The 19,322-nt window shown below is 41.1% G+C and overlaps 1 long non-coding RNA gene across 1 annotated transcript; it reads left to right on the forward strand.

The window, feature by feature from the left end:
- The first annotated feature begins 16,792 nt into the window (after positions 1-16,792).
- LOC306995099 lies at positions 16,793-19,024 on the forward strand. The gene is made up of 4 exons (XR_013796803.1): positions 16,793-17,021; positions 17,099-17,245; positions 17,789-17,890; positions 17,976-19,024. It is a non-coding gene; the product is annotated as an uncharacterized lncRNA (long non-coding RNA).
- Positions 19,025-19,322: the final 298 nt, after the last annotated feature.

Here is a 19,322-nt window from a genome sequence, read left to right on the forward strand (position 1 = left end):
TAATGTTATTGGACACTTAACTGCATGTTATTTACAATTAAATGAAAATGTATTATAGTTTATATTTATATTAAATGCAATTAGTGTTTTTGACCCTTAAGACTTGCGTACATATAATTTAACAATTACTTCTATTGTCGTTGTAATGCTGAATGTACTGCTAAGCATTTACATACACTAAAATACATTTTAATGTAATTTGCATTGAAACTTGTATGTCATATATTTAAGTATATTTATAAGCACACGTTTGTAATGAATTAGCAATTTAGTTCATGTAAAATATTATGACATTAAATGTAATATCGAATAACAGAATATAGTTAAAATAAATATCAAATACTTCACATGTGCTTTTGTGTGTTAGTCAGCACATCAAAATAAGTGTACTTTAGAGCAAAACAAAAGATTATTAGAACACAATGATTTACAATTGTTTAAAGTAAAACTTATAATTTGACATAATTGCAATGTGCACTATTAAAACGTGTGCTTAAGTGTGTTAAGAAAGTTGTGAAAGTGACCTTTTATTTCATAAAATTTGAAGTAGTCAAGTCAAGTACACATTCAATACAATTAAGTGCACTCCTTTTTCACAAGGCTACTCTTGAGCAATAAACAATAAAATACAAAAAATCAGTGTAATTTAGATAAAAAGTTAAATTGAAAATGCAAAACAATAATAACCTTGGTTGGTTCATAGACCTGTGAGCGCTGCTGCGAGTGGTATGAATGTGTCTGGGTGAAGGCTGCATGACGTGTGTGAATTTATGAGGACACGGGACGAGTCAGAGAACAACCTTCTGGAAAGACTAAAGAAACACCAGAAGGCTGTATATTAGTCACTTTGATTATCTACATTTTTGCAAGTAGACCAAGATAAATGTATGCACACAAAAAAATGTTTTTTAATGAGGGTTCTTTAAAAAGTCAATATTATTATGCTTATAGGGATTATAAAAAATGTGATTAAAAAAAGCACATTTTATCCAATGGAAATTAATGGAAGTAAAGGAGAGCCATGCAGAATATGAAATTGCCACACACACAAAAAAAAACATAGACTTTGAACCAATTAACCAATCATATGTAGGGAGAATATGAATATCAGAGAGATTTAGGGGTGGTCTATTAAACCAGAATATGCTTTAAACTGAATAGAAATGTTCTCAAAATCACTCTGGCCTGACAGACATTGATAACATTATTTCGAAATGAATAGTACGTTTTCGGGCAGATCCGAAAACCAAAAATAGCAACACCACAAAACTGCTCCTAATGCAGTTGTGACAAGGCCAGGAAACGCTGGAGGAGATGTGGTACAATCCCTTGGCCAAACTATATACCAGCACAATTCCCAACGACGTTTCTTCTAATTCACTGCAGAGGAAATGCAGAGCAGCTTAACCTCTATAGACAGAGAGGCTTGCCAGGCAAACAGAGAGACAGTCAGTAAACAGGCACAGTAGGAGAGATTAGTTGAGCCCCCCTCCGCCGGGCGCTATCGCACATACACACTGCCCTGAGAGCCTAATTAAGATGAGTGTAGTTTGCGCAACCAACCCAACACAACAGCAGACCCCTACAGTGATTTCTCCTACAGTATGTGTCTCTATCAGTTTTAGTATTCTCTTTGTCTGTCTCACACTTATGCTATTTTCCCCATATTAATTCCTCTCTCTTATATCGCACACTACTATTATTGGTACCGGTAGGCTATACTGTATAAAATTGCAAACCAATAACACTAAAAATGCTACAGGACACCAAACAGTAGTTAGCAAAGCTTTATACACTGCTATCTGATATAGGTATCTCTGCCAAGTATTTTAAGGCAAATTTTTCAAGCAAAAGAGACAAGGAGAACTATTATGCCCCTTTTTACAAGATGTAGCCAAATACAAGTCTCAGGCAGAGGTTGACTTCCGCGTTGTCCTTTATTTTGATGGACAGGCTCATAAAAAATGTCAAAATCTATTATAACCTGTCATATTAATTTTCATATTTTAATGATAATAAGAGAAAGTTGAACAGAGAATGTGCATCACTTCATGAACGCATTCATCATGAATGTTTGTCCAACAAATCGCAATAAGCTTATTTGTGCTTTGTTTATTTTTGATATGAAACAAAGTGGCAGCTTTCAAATTCTGTCCATTTTACCACATAATAATGTTTTGGCGCTCTTTAATGTGGCACGAGGGATCAAGTGAAGTGAAACGCGAGTGAATGCGATCATCCTCTTTACTGCGTTACAGAACGAAATAAACATGAATGAACATCAGAAAATATGTTGAAAGATGCAGTCCAACTTACCGAAATTCGTATCATGTGTCTCATGTAACCATTTCAGCCACAGAAATACATCAATAAAAGTTTGTAAACAATTTTGTCACATAACTCAGAAAAGACATTCGTTTACCGTTAACTTGATAGTCAGCAAGAGCGCACTCGCTCCCAAGTGGACACGGGTGAGAATTACAGTTACAAGGTAGGCTACAATACATCAGCCTGTGTAAAAATGATGGATGGCTTTCAGATTTTTCTGTCACTGTCAAAACACGACCTCTGGTCTCAGTGTCCCCAGAATGTGAAGTTTCAGCTCAAAATACTCCACAGATCATTTATTGAGCCATGCTGTAAATGCCCATTTTTGAGTGGAAGCAATAACATGCTGTTTTCGTTCATGTATCTTTAAATGCAAATGAGCTGCTGTGTATCCAGAAGAGGGCGGAGCCTGTACAGCTTGTGCCTCCTTTACTCTGCCAAAAACTAAAACATGTTTGGTTTTCATTATCATATTGCTGTCACGCTCACGTGAAATTGCAGTTCTCTGTCATCAATGAAATTATTCTTTGCCATATCAGTTTTACTTCTGATGGTTTTCTGAACGCACATATCCGAAGCTCGCGAACAGAAGGCTGTCAGACGGACAGCCGGTGCTTCACGTGAGTATTAAATACTATTTTGTGTCTTATTGCGCTTAAACTGTCAAATGCACACAAAGTTTACATAAACACAGTCGATATGTCTGTGAACGTAAACAGCAGGGAAAGAAAGTGCATGAAATAAAAACAATATAAATGTGAATTTGGCATAATAGGTCCCCAGTGTTTGACTTCTACTTTTAGTGTGCTTTTGTCATTTTTGGAGGTTGACAATTCAAATATGTGTCTGGTTTCACTGTATCAAAAAAATAAATAAAAAAATAAAATAAAAACCGTTCAGAACATTTTAAAAAGTGCTTTTGTGTTTGATGGAAGGGAAGGCAGAAAATCAAACCGGTTTTAAATAACATGTGGCTGAATAAATTATGACAGAATTTTCATTTCAACCCTAAAAGTTTAGCCTGGGTAAAGTAAAGAAATGTACAGGTAATCATGTAAAATGAGTTCATTGTGGCACCAGAGTGATGTTTTCATGTTGCAGGATAAAAGAAGCTAGTGATGTTTCCTTATGAGAGTGTGTTGGTCTGTTGGGAAACAATAGCGTGTTTACAAGGTGTCAAGCAGTGTTGGACAATGAAGTCAACAAATGTAGCAAGCAACGCTGCCAGCTACTCTAGAGAAGAAAAATTGCTAAGTAAAGTTGAAAGCTATCTTTTACAGAAAATAGCTAGTTATACTGCACGCTACATGACAAAAAATAGCTTTATTTTGATTAAAAAGCTAGGTTAACCATGTTGTAGCCTATAGTTAGAAAGAGCTTTTGCCTTCAAACTCTTTGTTCAAAGTAGGGTCATTGCAAAAAATAACCAACAAAAAAACTGCCTTATTAAATATTCATATTCTACAGTCACAGAACATTTAAGCACTACATGTCTTTTCAGTTTTGGTGACAGATCTAAATCTCAAACAGTGGCGGAAAATGTGTTACTTGCAGTGAGGAATGTAAAAAATGTTACTTTCAATATTACTCAAAAAGTCTGTTCAGAACAAACTGGACAGCAAAAGCAACTCGTTGTTTAAAGAGGTAGTGTGAATAAAACCTAGAATACCCAGTATCATGGTCTGGTTTTTTAGTTGAAAATGGTGTCATGTAAACAGCCCCTAAAACAGAATCCCCTGTCACTCATTTAGGGCCCGTTTAGGACAAAAACTCTGATTAACGATTTAAAAGATACTTTTTATTGTGTGTTGCAGCATTGCACTGTATCTGGTTAGGACATGCTATGTTGTTGAGATGGTCACATTGATTCTTGGCCATAATGAGCAGTGAAGTGGACCAGACAATATGCCGATGGTCAGAAGTCTGGCTCTGCGTGATCAGACACAGCCATACTGACAGTGAGACATATAAGCTTTGAGGGGTGTTCTGAACATTATAACGTACTGACATCTTTGTGTTGCCGAAGAAATGGACAACTGGGTCTATTAGCGCCAACCCCCTGGCGGTGGGGGGTTTCAGTCATAGTTATTTGTCTTTTGCAGTCTTTATACCAATGTCATCTTTGAGGTTGCCCTCTGCCTGCCAAAGTCTTTGCTTATTGAATATATGACAATAAAGGCAGGCAACAATAGATACTTTTCATATTCCTCTTAGCATGTTTTGAAGCAGAAATATTACCTCTTTTACTCAAGATGCACTGGGATATTGAGTTTTGTACATTGTAATGCAGCCTTTGTCGGTCCTGATGCCTCGGAGCTAAGACCCAAATGCAAGTGCACTCTCACACAAAAGAGTCTGGCTATCTATTCATTCAGTCAGAGAAAGAAAATAAAAGACGGTCAAGCATTTGGATTTTTAGACAACCAAGGAAAAGGCCCAAAGATACTTTATTTTATTAATGGTGCTTGCAAAGGCAAGCATCACTATTGTTATTGGTCTTACTTAATACTTAGAATTAAGGATTTGAACAAACTCCCCAACCTTGAAAATGAAATTTTGCCATATAACTCGTCCTGCTCCGTTTGTGCTACAAACATAAATGGTACTTCAAATAAAGTGGCTTGTTAAGGAGTGATGTTCCTTTATCAAGTAATCAAGACCATTTCCGTCTGTTGGGTGATAAAACAAGTGTGTGTGGGGGGGGGGGGGGGTTGGGGGGGGGGGGGGGGGGGGGGGGTCCCATAGCTTTACATTGACGCAGTGGCACAAACCATATATGATATATAGAGACCATGGGCCTCATTTATAAAACACACATAAGATCAGATTGGATATGGAGCCTTCCCGTGCTATGGAAAAGATGATATTTTCCACTTGTGAACTGGTATTTACCAGTGTGTTGTGTTCAAGTGCTTTTGTTGTCGTAATGTAGGGAAAAGATGGACTCACAGATCCAGACCTGTTATTTGGCTAAAACAATTTTAGATTGCTTAAGTCATCTGCTACAGCAAGAAGATGATTTATCAAAACTCAAACAGTAAATAATATGCTGTATTTTCGGTATATAACGGTATTTTTAAAACTGACACTGAGTGTTAACGTGTTATTTTACAATTGTTAATGACGCAACATTGTATAGGCTACAAAAACTATCCGCTAACAGTAGCAAAAAAACGTTTAGTTGTGTACAATGCTTATTCACGACTCTTGTTGCTCTCAGCCATTTTGAAAAGGTCAAAGGTTATCTCATCTCGGCAACTCGTGTATCCAAATATTCTACAAGCTGCCCAGTGGAAAATACCACAAGAGGGAGTATTCATGTACATTTTCCATGTCGGCTTTTGGTATTTACCATAATTACCATAGCATGTGAAGGCTCGATAAATACCATGGATTTGATCATACATCACAAATGAGGAACAAATTGGGATTTAGAAAGAAAAGAAGCTTATATGAAAATGTTCTTATGCATATGCCTACTGAAGAACATGCATACTTTCTGGCACTCATATACCAGTAATTAAATTATTTACATTGTTATGAAAATAAATAGGCAATCACAATATGCATTCATGTACTGGTAATTATGTCCGCAGCAACATTTTAACCGCTTTTTAATAATTATATCTATAAAATTAATTAATTACAGATTCCCTGAAAACAATACCATGTCTTCACATGTTGTACAGAAACTGGGCCATGCATGCCTACATTGTAAAAAACAAAAATTTAGATTTTACAAGAAAATACTATTCCAATCTTTCCAATTAAATTTGCTACGTTCCATTTCTTTGTAATTATTTGTGAAATTTACTAGCTATTTCTGAGTGAAAGTAGTTTCAAAGCAAATTTGTTATATTTTTGAGAATGCACTTGGATTTCCTTGCCCATTGATGATGAGTATCGTACTTTTGAATCATAAAGAGTTATTTTGGGGCATTCTGTGGAGTTGATACACTTGTTTACGTTGTGTCAGGGTTCTGCCCTGGCAGCCTTGTCTGTTTTGTCTTTGTTTAATGTCTCTATGTTTGTCTTGTGTTTGTGATCCAGTAATACTAACACTTTCTCTATTCTATCTTAAAAAAAAAAAAAAAAGGTACTGCGTTAGATTGAAATTGCAAAGGGTCATAGCACTTACATACTGTTGTCCTACTGTTAGTTTAATTGCTTCTATTGTTCTCATTTGTAAGTCGCTTTGGATAAAAGCGTCTGCTAAATGAATAAATGTAAATGTTTGAGCACATGGCTCTGTCTTTGTTTGTGTTTGCCATGTGATCATCTTCTCCCGCCTCATTGTTTCCTGTTACCACGCCCCCTTGTTTAGTCCACGTCTTGTCTTTGTTTCACTAATTGTGCTTATTGTGCCTCTTTCCCTCATGTCTTTGCTGGTTCGTTTTGTGCGTTGTCTGTGTTCATTGTGTGTATGCGGTTATCTCAGAAATTTTCAGTCAGTGTAGATCTAGTTTTCCTTGGTTGATTATTTCTGGTGTGTTAAATTCTAGTTTCTTTGTCCCTGCGTTTTTAGTCTAGTTCCAGTCTTTATTTACTTCTTAGTGCTCTCAAGCCTTGTTTTTAGTTTCTTTCTTTTTCTCTAGTTCTCTGCAAGGTTGCAGTCTTGTTTATTTATTTTGTTTGTAAGTACCAGTTACTTATTTTGAGAAATTATTTATTTCATTTACCTTATTTTCTCCTTTGCTACCTCCAGTTATTATTTAGTATATTTCTGTTTTTCTAGACATAGTTGTCAGTTTTTTTTGTTTCGGTTATCTCTTGTTGTGTGTTCCTCTTGTGTTGGTTCCTGCCCTGCAACCTGTTCTTCCTTGGTCATCGAGACTCCTGTCCTGGCAAGCCACTCTAGCTGTTTCATCTCACCTATGCCAAGCCTCTGGTTCCTTGAGCTGCTCCAAAGAGCCTGGAGTTATCTCATCCCTGACCAGCCTGTTCTCCAGTTGTGCCCTCGACCTACCTGTTCTCCAGTTGTGCCCTCGACCTACCTGTTCTCCAGTTGTGTGGCCTCGACCTACCTGTTCTCCAGTTGTGTGCCCTCGACCTACCTGTTCTCCAGTTGTGTGCCCTCGACCTACCTGTTCTCCTTCAGTTGTGTGCCCTAGATCTACCTGTTCTCCAGTTGTGTGCCCTCGACCTACCTGTTCTCCAGTTGTGTGCCCTCGACCCACCTGTTCTCCAGTTGTGTGCCCTCGACCTACCTGTTCTCCAGTTGTGTGCCCTCGACCTACCTGTTCTCCTTCAGTTGTGTGCCCTCGACCTACCTGTTCTCCAGTTGTGTGCCCTCGACCTACCTGTTCTCCAGTTGTGTGCCCTCGATCTACCTGTTCTCCAGTTGTGCCCTCGACCTACCTGTTCTCCAGTTGTGCCCTCGATCTACCTGTTCTCCAGTTGTGTGCCCTCGACCTACCTGTTCTCCAGTTGTGTGCCCTCGACCTACCTGTTCTCCAGTTGTGCCCTCGACCTACCTGTTCTCCAGTTGTGCCCTCGACCTACCTGTTCTCCAGTTGTGTGCCCTCGACCTACCTGTTCTCCAGTTGTGCCCTCGACCTACCTGTTCTCCAGTTGTGCCCTCGACCTACCTGTTCTCCAGTTGTGCCCTCGACCTACCTCTTCTCCAGTTGTGCCCTCGACCTGCCTGTTCTCCAGTTGTCCCCTCGACCTACCTGTTCTCCAGTTGTGCCCTCTACCTACCTCTTCTCCAGTTGTGCCCTCTACCTACCTCTTCTCCAGTTGTGCCCTCGACCTACCTGTTCTCCAGTTGTGTGCCCTCGACCTACCTGTTCTCCAGTTGTGTGCCCTCGACCTACCTGTTCTCCAGTTGTGTGCCCTCGATCTACCTGTTCTCCAGTTGTGCCCTCGACCTACCTGTTCTCCAGTTGTGCCCTCGATCTACCTGTTCTCCAGTTGTGTGCCCTCGACCTACCTGTTCTCCAGTTGTGTGCCCTCGACCTACCTGTTCTCCAGTTGTGCCCTCGACCTACCTGTTCTCCAGTTGTGCCCTCGACCTACCTGTTCTCCAGTTGTGTGCCCTCGACCTACCTGTTCTCCAGTTGTGTGCCCTCGACCTACCTGTTCTCCAGTTGTGCCCTCGACCTACCTGTTCTCCAGTTGTGCCCTCGACCTACCTGTTCTCCAGTTGTGCCCTCGACCTACCTCTTCTCCAGTTGTGCCCTCGACCTGCCTGTTCTCCAGTTGTCCCCTCGACCTACCTGTTCTCCAGTTGTGCCCTCTACCTACCTCTTCTCCAGTTGTGCCCTCGACCTACCTGTTCTCCAGTTGTGCCCTCGACCTACCTCTTCTCCAGTTGTGCTCTCGACCTACCTGTTCTCCAGTTGTGCCCTCGACCTGCCTGTTCTCCAGTTGTGCCCTCGACCTACCTGTTCTCCAGTTGTGCCCTCGACCTGCCTGTTCTCCAGTTGTGCCCTCGACCTACCTGTTCTCCAGTTGTGCCCTCGACCTACCTGTTCTCCAGTTGTGCCCTCTACCTACCTCTTCTCCAGTTGTGCCCTCTACCTACCTCTTCTCCAGTTGTGCCCTCGACCTACCTGTTCTCCAGTTGTGCCCTCGACCTGCCTGTTCTCCAGTTGTGCCCTCGACCTGCCTGTTCTCCAGTTGTGCCCTCGACCTACCTGTTCTCCAGTTGTGCCCTCGACCTGCTTGTTCTCCAGTTGTGCCCTCGACCTACCTGTTCTCCAGTTGTGCCCTCGACCTACCTGTTCTCCAGTTGTGTGCCCTCGATCTACCTGTTCTCCAGTTGTGCCCTCGACCTACCTGTTCTCCAGTTGTGCCCTCTACCTACCTCTTCTCCAGTTGTGCCCTCGACCTACTTGTTCTCCGGTTGTGCCCTCGACCTACCTGTTCTCCAGTTGTGTGCCCTCGACCTACCTGTTCTCCAGTTGTGCCCTCGACCTGCCTGTTCTCCAGTTGTGCCCTCGACCTGCCTGTTCTCCAGTTGTGCCCTCGACCCACCTGTTCTCCAGTTGTGCCCTCGACCCACCTGTTCTCCAGTTGTGTGCCCTCGACCTACCTGTTCTCCAGTTGTGTGCCCTCGACCTACCTGTTCTCCAGTTGTGTGCCCTCGACCTACCTGTTCTCCAGTTGTGCCCTCGACCTACCTGTTCTCCAGTTGTGCCCTCGACCTACCTGTTCTCCAGTTGTGCCCTCGTCCTACCTGTTCTCCAGTTATGTGCCCTCGATCTACCTGTTCTCCAGTTGTGTGCCCTCGACCTACCTGTTCTCCAGTTGTGCCCTCGACCTACCTGTTCTCCAGTTGTGTGCCCTCGATCTACCTGTTCTCCAGTTGTGCCCTCGACCTACCTGTTCTCCAGTTGTGTGCCCTCGACCTACCTGTTCTCCAGTTGTACCCTCGACCTACCTGTTCTCCAGTTGTGCCCTCGACCTACCTGTTCTCCAGTTGTGCCCTCGACCTACCTGTTCTCCAGTTGTGCCCTCGACCTACCTGTTCTCCAGTTGTGTGCCCTCGACCTACCTGTTCTCCAGTTGTACCCTCGACCTACCTGTTCTCCAGTTGTGCCCTCGACCTACCTGTTCTCCAGTTGTGTGCCCTCGACCTACCTGTTCTCCAGTTGTGTGCCCTCGATCTACCTGTTCTCCAGTTGTGCCCTCGACCTACCTGTTCTCCAGTTGTGTGCCCTCGACCTACCTGTTCTCCAGTTGTGTGCCCTCAACCTACCCGTTATCCAGTTGTGTGCCCTGCCCTATTGTTTGGACTGTTCCTGCTTGTGTTTTGTCTTTGTCAATAGATATCACTCCCCGTTCATTCTGCGCCTGGGTCCTCCCTTCTCTGAATACTGACACATTGTGCTTAAATTTCAGATGATTGCGATTTATAAAAAGCGATGCATTTAGGAAAAATGTTGTGCATATAAATGTTTTATAAATTGTTCATAGGAAAATGTAGTACTTTCACATTTAGCATTATTAACTATTTTCCAGCCATTGACAGAATTTTACCGGCAATCCATCGGTGTGTCCAAAATCGCATACTGTATGAGTTATGACTTGTAGATCTGATTTTGCGACCGTTTAAAAGTACTTCCAAATATAGAATGAATGTGAGTAGTATGAATGAAATTCGGAATGAAGTACTACATACTCGCATAGAATAAAAAAATGTGTTTGTTTAAAACCAGGCTCTGTTCTTTCTTTTGATATTTTATATCAGGGGTCCCCAAACTCGGTCCTGGAGGGACACTGTCTTGCAGAGTTTAGCTCCAACCCCAATTAAACACACCTGAACCAGCTAATCAAGGTCTCACTAGGCATACTAGAAACCAGAGAATGTCTAATATGGGGAGAACTGCCACTCTCAGTAAACTTCCGGCTTCTGAACTGGTTGCAGTTCCACTCTGGCTCCATATGAGGGCGCTCACAGGACGAGTGCAGAATGAATGGAGGTCTATGGAGCTATACCCCTCAAAATCCACTTTTCTCAGGATATAATTTTTTGTCTAGTAATTTGAATGTTGTATTCGAAAGAAGATGCAAAGAAATTACACATTGCTGGGTGTTAGATTTTTTGGAGTCACTTATTTGCTTTAAAATGTCAATGTCATACACATCGTACGACCAGAGATACTGCTTTACGGCAATCCTTTAGTCACTTTGGTGCTTTCACGCTCTGCACTTTATTTTCTCGACATCAGGCATCGACAACACAGCGGACACAGGTAAATACACGTGCTAGAAGAGTTTTTGCTAGAAGACAATCTGGTCCCGCTTCGGATGCCATCAAGCGGTATCACTGGTCGTAACCAGTCTTTCAGTGACCAATCAGCAGTCATTAGCAGAATGCTAGCGTGTTATGGGCAACAACAACTCAACCTGTAAGAAATCGAAAGGACATAAGTACTCGTTCATTCAACTTTCGACCTATAACCCATGTTGAACTTGCAAAACCTACAATCAAATCTGAGATTCCTCAACGGCAATCGGGTGAAAGAGACAAATTTAGCCGTCTACTCTAGCTCCATAGACTCCCATTCATTTTGCACTCATGGGCGATCACCCCCAGTGGAACTCTGGTGGAACTACACCCAAAATTCGGTCCAATAGGACTTAATAGGGAGGGGCCAGGCTCTCCGTAGACGGGCTCTGCTAGAAACTTTCAGGCAGGTGTGTTGGACCTGGTTGGAGCTAAACTCTGCAGGACAGCGGCCCTCCAGGACCGGGTTTGGTGACCCCTGTATTATATGTTCAGATGTTCATCCAACAAATATTATGGTGGCCATGACACTTTTGTGAAAATGATCAAAGATGCTGGTGTTGCTGGCAACTTTTTAATAAGAAAAACATAAACACTGGTAGGGAAAGAGTTAAATGCATGCGTCTATAAATGAGGCCCCAGAATATTAGAGAGGGTGGACTCTTTTGACTCTGGCTATTATGCAACCACTTAGAACTTCATAGAAACCATCTACCAATGCCTTAGCAGCTACCCTGAGCATTTATAGCAACGTGCAAGAAACCAGTCAGAACACCTTAGCAAGAGCATAGCAACACCCGATGGCAACCCTGGGCAAGCACCACTCACACTGTCTTCGGAGATAGATTGTGAATACTTGGAGTGGAAAAGGATGAGCGGAGAGGAAAACAGAGATGAGCTGGGGGCTCTTTTCCCCAGGGCTGGGGGATGTGGAGAGCATGTTTGCCTCAGTAAGCAGGAATGGGAGTGTGGCTGCTAAAGCGGGGGTTGAATTCAGCTTATGCTGACAAAAGTAAATTCACGCTGTTCTGGTATAGTAAGAGGGTCATGATTCGTAAATATCTCCAGCAGACAGAGATGTATCATTGTCTGGTGTATAGTTGTGTGGTACACACAAATGCGACTAGACATATTCAAACACATTATTCAAAACACAATAGCCTACATTTACAAAATAAAGCACATTAACGCTGCCATTTGTAATTTCTGTGCCTCTGTCAGCATAGTCTCCCGCACTGACTATATAGTCTGTTCACTCACCATCTAATGCATATTACACACAAAACTGTGAAAATGGCAAGTAACAATCAGGGCCGTTTGTATAAAACTTCTCAGAAATGCTCTTAAGAATAGTCTATCACTTAAGTGTCAAGTTAAAAGTGACATGTCCAAAAGTAGGAGTCTTTTATAAAGAAGCTAAAAGCAGCTTTCAATGGACTGAGACTGATTCTTAAGTGCTGACTGAAGTGGTTCTTCAGAGTCGTGAATCAAGGACTACAGTGATGTCAACCCAAAATGGCCGCCCTCATGCTCTGAATCAGCCAATAGTGAGTCTGTAAGGGTGAAGTCACAGCAGCATGACGCCAATCATTTAATGTAATTATAATAAAATCACTTAATTAACACACTGAAACAGTTATTTTAATACTTACATTTATTATAAAAAGTAAAAAAAAAAAGTAAAAAATCAAAAGTGTTGATGCTACGGAATCCTTTTCTATTGATATATGTCTCCTCGTTTACGGTTGGTGTGATGAAGTGAACATAAGATCCATCAATGGCTCCAACAACTCCTGGGAAGCTTGCGATCCTGAGAAAAGAGGCTTGCTTTTGCTGCATTTTTGAAGATCAGTTGGAAAGTCAATGAACTGCCATACAGTAGTGGCCAAAAGTGTTGACCAGCCTAGGAAAATTGACATATTCACCTTTTATCCAAACATTATTAAAAATGTGTTAAAGATTTTGTAAGCATATTGAGTAGTTGTGCTTTGAGTTAATTGTTTTATTTGTGATATCGCAATGAACATGCCAAATCATGCAAAGAACACATGAAAAACAAGAGAGAACTAGTGAAATATTAATAACGGATTATGTTGTTGTCAATGTATTATTTTTCCTCACTCTGGACTGATGGGCTCAAGTCCTCACCGGTGCACTGCTGCATTTTTCCAGTTCCCAAGAAATGTCATTATTACTTTCATTACTGCAGTCGGAGCATTGATTTGTAGAGTGGGAGCAGTTATTACATTTCTTACAAGATCAGTTACAAAAAGAAAACCTTTACGATCAAGCCTGTATCGTTTATTTAACTCCCTGGCATCATAACATAACATACACATAACTCCAAAACATTATATCTTTGATGGAAAGTGTGTGTTCTCCTCCTCTCTGCTGCCATCTTGTTACTCCTAACTAGGTTAGGATACCTCTCCAGCAATATTAAATCATTTAGGAGCTTAGACCTAGTCTGAACACTTAGGAAACTTTATGAATCACACTTATTCTTAAGTCTAGCAATAAGAGTCAAATTATGTCATTCTTAGTATTTTGACAGCTGCAGGCGGCAGGTCTGGCATATTAAGTGGACTAGGCCAAATTTTTTATGTTTACAACTCTCATGCCCTTCCCACCCGATTACCTCCCATCGAGTCCGTGCTCGCCAGTGCGTGTGCACCAGATTTTCTGTGAATGTGCCCGTCTCATCAGCATCGATAAACACCATGGAGTACTCGGAAGTTTGCTGCCCTGGCCAATCTACCCATATATAGCAATTGCTAATGTTGTTTATACTCTAAATAAGCTTATTGGATTTGTTAGAGTTTCGCAAGCATGTGATATTGTAACGTGCGCACGGGGGTAGGGGGATCTGTGGCGTGTGCACGAACTGTGATTGACAGTCAGATCTCACACAGCCCTGCGCTGACTGGACCGGAAGAACCAGGAGCGGTGGATTTTTGCAAACCAAATAACAGGCTCTAGGTGGATGTTTTTTTCTAAAACCGGCTGATTTATGTTGTTCTGTCGGAGCATAGTGTCGGTTGCAGTGAATATGATCAAAAAATTATTGCCGACTGCAGCTTTAAGACAAAATGTTTTACTCTAAATGGCTTCATACATACGGCCCCTGATTTCCTGACAGAAACATAACTTTTGCACATTTGTTTTTTTATCAGTCTTCCCTGAACAAATTCAAGTTTATATCCTATCCACTTTGATATTATGATTTGCCTAAATTTAGTTTGTGACTTTAAATGTGCAAAATGTAATATAGCAGTTGAAATGGGACTGCAGTATTGGACTCCAAAATATTGGAGAGGGGGCTTTTCTGGTCATGTGGCTTTTTAGATGGATGCTGAGGCTTTTTAGGTTGGGTAGACTCCTGACCTGACCCAGTTCGTTTGCTGGCTTCCATGGTAGCAATACGCTGTGTTTTCCACCAACTGGCAACCTAGGGTGTCGAAATACTATTGTGTAAATTAGTAAATTAAACAGACCTTCCGACCTGGAACGCATATTTCAAAGTAGAACAACTGGCTGTAGAATTGTTTCTCTGAGAAACAACAAGCATGTTTCCTAAATCTCTGCAAACATGTTATTTTTACAGTCAAATAATATATAGGGAACAATAGACTAACACAACTTCTGTTTCTTGCTTTAATCCAGTTGGAAGTTGACATGTTGAGCTGCTCTGTTGTTGAAGTTGTCTTTGAACATTACGCTGGGATAGAAGGATAAAGTGTTTTGACATTGAAACAATTACACACGATTAAGCTGTGAAGTAAAACACCACACATACATGCATAATTGAAAATTAAATTTTTCACAAATGTATTATGTGCATTATGAGGTGCCTAATTGCTGTGATACTTTGATTAAAATGAGTGCAGGTAAAGGCCCTGAGGATCTTTTCTGTACAAAGAATTTCATTAATCAACCAGCTGATTACATAGCATTCTCTCATTTTACTCATATCCTCAAAGAGCCTTTTAGTTTCTCCAGCTTTTTTTGTTTCTCATTTAATCATGTCCTTGTGTTAATTTTTATTAAATGTTTTATTTTTTATTATTATTTTTTTTATTTTTATTTTTTGTTATAATGATGGGGAGAATGTGGTAGGGAAATGTCACTACTCACTATCCACAAGGCCACAGCTCATCTCTTCCTCAGCTTGTTTCTTCCTTTCTGCATTTTTTGCCATGTCTTCCTCTCACCATCTTGCTTCCCTCCCAAAGTGTTGATGTATGGGTCGGGCGACAGGTAAAACAAACACAGGCCCAATCAATGCTGTTAAAAGGCAGTAAATAAGCACGGATGTCGGCAGCATTGGAAAGAGAGATGAAGGGCAGAGGAAGGGAGGGAGAGGAGGAGTTCATTGCTCCATTTCCCAGCATAATATCCCATTTACCTGTCAGTGTAGACCATAAAGTGGCCTGACTTGGTGTGGTGTGGTGTGGTGTGGCTCTATTGCAATTAACCAAAGCACATTACAAAGCCTTATATGGTCAAAAAGACTTGACATAGCCTGTCCATATGTGAAATGATACAGATGAAGATGTTAGATTAGTGTTCAACGTTGCAAAGACCTGCATGGCTGCGCCACCAGCATATGTTTTAAATGCTGGTCCTCATTATGGAAATGTGCTGGTTTCCTCACCAGCTTCCTTAACTATCTTAACCAGCAATACATACTTGGTCAGTCAGTATCTAACATCTAAATATTGCTGGTGTACAGTAGGTCTATTGTTTGAAACACTTGGTAGGAAGTACACAAAAATAAACATGCAAAATATTCAGTGCTTCATGGATAGGATCCAGGAACAGGTTGGAACCCCTGGTGTAAGATATTAAGACTCGATATTAAAAAATATTGTTAGGTCCTCCTTTTAAATAGCTAGAGTATTAGTTGACCTAACGCACAGATAAATGTTTTCTTTAAAAATAAGTAAATTAAATTAACAAAAGATGGGTTCAGTTACCAAAAGGTTGTGGTGAAATGAATCAAAGAGAGGTAACTATGGGTTCTTGATTTCTTGTAATAAACCTTGAAGAGTCAAGATATATCCCTTAAACATGTCTTGATTTTTAATGCAAGTTATCTCATTATATGGGTTTTTAACAAAACAAAAATAATTTACAGTGTAAACTACAGATATTCATATGCAGAACTTATATCACTTACAAAAAAACAGGGGTTCATTTTACATGTCAAACTCAAACGATCTCTTCAAGTCTTAAGTGGGCTTTTTTTTTTCCGGACTAAGCTGCAAAATGGACCAGTCTTTGTGAATCTAGATATTGAGTCTAGTAATATTGACTATATGAGACTACTATAGCCTAGATTTACCAGTATCAATTCTGTACTAATTAGTGTAATCAATCCACGCTCACTGGAAACTTGCACATTTCGCGACACTTCAAACATGAAGCCAGTGTGTAGCACTGAAATACGTGTTCAGTTTTATCCAAAATAAATTAATGTGAATTTGCCAAAATGTTATTACATTTGTTGCACATATCGTGGTAATTCAGAAAATAAATGTCCTCTGAGTGGCAAGGTTAATGCTCTATTGTGTTTGAAAATAACATACCACCTACACCAGCGCTGCCCAATCCTGTTCCTGGAGATCTACCTTCCTGCAAAGTTCAGGTCCAACCCTGATCCAACACACCTGTCTGTAATTATCAAGTGCTCCTGAAAATCTTCATAAGCTGGTTCAGGTGTGTTTGATCAGGGTTAGAGCTGAACTTTGCAGGAAGGTAGATCTCCAGGAACAGGATTTGACACCCCTGACCTGCTCTAAACCTAACTGATACCGTTAACAAAAGCAAACGTGAGATAAAAACTGAAGCAAGCACGACACTTTTAGCTTCTACAAGTCTTTGATTTTTGTGAGAATGACTCATGTTTCACAGTACTCGTACCTGAGCTCTCTGTGTCTCAAATGCAGTGCTATACCAGGTGAGTTACCAAGCAAGTTTACTATGTTAGAAAAGCCAAACTGGTTAAGTGACACAAACATCAAAATGTTTAAGCAGACAAGCTGAGAGTCGTGGGAATGGAGCGAGGCCAGTGGTTCCAGTGCTAATGAGCGTCACACCGGTCTTGAGTCTCACGGAGGATCTCCAGAAGGATAAAAGGAGCAGTGACGACAATGAAGGACAAGGTGTACCTGACATAGGCCAGTAAGAGCTGTACATGTAAACCTCACTCCCCTGATCTCAAGTGGCGCTCTAGCGACTGACACCAGAAGCTACGGTGTTCAGCCTCCTTGTTAGAGCACCTGCCTCCCACGCCTGAGACCCTGGGTTTGAATCCCGCTCGCAGTGGGTCAGTAGGACTGGTTACACAGGGATGTTTGTTTTGCGCTTTGTTTAAAGGCAGCAGTTGTCCGTGAGCGGCTGCCAATTTACTTTCATTTTGTTGTTTGTTTATTTTGCCATTAAAGTTGCGTTTAACGATCGCCAGTTTCCGCCTCTTTCTTTCCTAAGTCTTTAACATTGTATGATCGCAAACACTTTTACCATAATGCATGAATTGCAAACTGTAACAAAGTATTGTGCAAGCAACTGCATGTTTGTGTGAAAAGGAATAAAAGTTGTTGATGTTTGTTTGCCACTAGCATTCATTTAAGTTGGAAACTGCTGCGAATTGCACTAATAGGTATATTTTTAGGAGTTTTGTACATTCATGATGCTGTTTTTCATTCGTTCTTTTTTTCTCAACAGGTCTCTCGTGTCCCTTATGACAACTGTCTTTGTTGCTTGGGGTGGAGAAACAGGCGTCACACAGGGACAGTGTTGGTGAATCACACGTCCCATAAGGCTCAGGTTTAAAAGCACACACACAAAAAGACCGAACTCACTGGAAAGAAAAAACCTCATTCAATTCTCTTAATATCTCTGTTTCACACAGGTCTGGTCAGAGAACATCGCTTTTGATGTTAGTTGACCAGCATGGACTTTCCATTGATGCTTGTTAACCTGCTGGTTAATCTTGTTAAGAAGCCTAGCGGGGACAGCAGCATCCCAGCAGGCAAATGCAGCTCTTTCCAAAAGGGTCCTCACATTTTCCATTGGGGATGGACATCAGCCAAGAGAAACAAGCATCGAGGAATGATTTTGATTCCTTGTATAGGCTGACTAAAGCTGAGCCTTAATCAGAAACCAAAGCTCCTGAAGCTGGTGTGAATTTCATCTTCTCCTTCAGGCTTCCAGAGGCCTGTGAAATTACCAATCACACAAACCTTCTTTAAGAATCCCAATCAGAGGGCTCATTTTCCACTCCGCTGGCTCGTGCTGCTGTCCTCCTCTCTTACTGCTGATCACAGAGCAGAGGTGGAGCGCAAGGAAGGAGTTGCCATAGATACATATGGTTGCAGGTGCAGAGGATCTGTTAGCTAGAATACATTTGCTTCTCCCCGTGTGTGTGTGTGAGACTATGTGAGAAAGCACGGTGACTCATGTTTCCCCACTAAGACTGTGTTGACTACACATTGTAAATACTAGAACCCTGCATATTACTTCAGTAATTCATTGAAAGCAGCTTAATATATATTGGAAAACAATACGATATCACTAACATGTTTTAGACAATATACTGCCAGTGTCCATCCAGTGGCTATTCAGCTGCAATTAAAGTTGTAATACTGTAACTTTGTGTAATGGTGTGGTCATATTAAAGGTATAGTTCACCCAAAAGTAAAAATGGTTATTGTATGCCTTTCTTTTTCGGACCACAAAAGGAGAAATGTTCTGGTCATACTAGTCCATATAATGGCAATGACTGACTAGCATCAAGCTGCAAAAGTATCACAGAATTGTCCCATGCAACTCATGTCACATGTTTGAAGTGTTCTGATCTGAGGTAATGCAATAGGGTTTGGTGACAAACAAATGTAGTATTTAAAGAAAATCCTGACCTTGGCCATTGAACTAGCGCCGCAGTTCATTCCGACTCGACACAGAAAAAGCACACAAGTTGTGATAAATAAAAACACAACATGAAATACAATGCCTAGAAATCCCCCGAAAAAGTATCTGTGTACTTTCTTCACTTGGATATCTCTGGACCGGAGCTCCAGTTGTCAGATGACAGTCAGAATGACAGTTGACAGATGTGAAAGCAATCATTTCTTTTTGCAACGATATATTCACTTCAGAGAAGAAAGTAGATGGATTGTATTTCATGTTGTGTTTTATTAGTCTTGATTTCTCAAAACTTTTCCTAGGTTAGTTGGAGTGAACTGTGGCACTAGAGTCA

This window comes from Phoxinus phoxinus, assembly GCF_949152265.1.
Source record: "Phoxinus phoxinus genome assembly, chromosome: 3".
In the NCBI taxonomy this organism is placed as follows: domain Eukaryota; kingdom Metazoa; phylum Chordata; class Actinopteri; order Cypriniformes; family Leuciscidae; genus Phoxinus; species Phoxinus phoxinus.